Genomic DNA, 355 nt, shown 5'->3' on the forward strand with positions numbered 1-355 from the left:
TAGATATATGTATATAGCTTAGCAGTTCTGCATAGTGACTGTGCTTTGCTAATCCACTTTCTTAGCCTAAAGTCTACCAGGCAGAGTCTGTCTGATTGAAAACAAATGCTCTGTGCAGTCTGTAATATCTTGAAACTACCACAATTCCCCTAGTAGCCAGAGACCATGTGACCTGGGCTTTAGGTTACACAGAGGCCTCTGGAGCAAGGTTGCTTTTGTTCATGTTAAGAAAAAAGTACTGCTTCACTCAAATAAAAAAAAAGGTTTGGCAGTGCTGATATGTACCTTATTGAGTCATGTGACATGTGAATTTCATTGGCAGGGGCCCTTTAAATAGCTAATAATTTTCAAAAAT

The 355-nt window shown here is 38.9% G+C and overlaps 1 protein-coding gene across 1 annotated transcript in view; it reads right to left on the reverse strand.

Annotated features, from left to right (window-relative positions):
* The window catches only part of CCND2 (cyclin D2), a 50,740-nt gene that overhangs the window by 46,240 nt on the left and 4,145 nt on the right, over window positions 1–355 (reverse strand). The gene's annotated exons all lie outside the window — the stretch shown is intronic.

This window comes from Nanorana parkeri, unplaced genomic scaffold (genome assembly GCF_000935625.1).
Source record: "Nanorana parkeri isolate BGI_ZX_2015 unplaced genomic scaffold, ASM93562v1 scaffold14, whole genome shotgun sequence".
In the NCBI taxonomy this organism is placed as follows: domain Eukaryota; kingdom Metazoa; phylum Chordata; class Amphibia; order Anura; family Dicroglossidae; genus Nanorana; species Nanorana parkeri.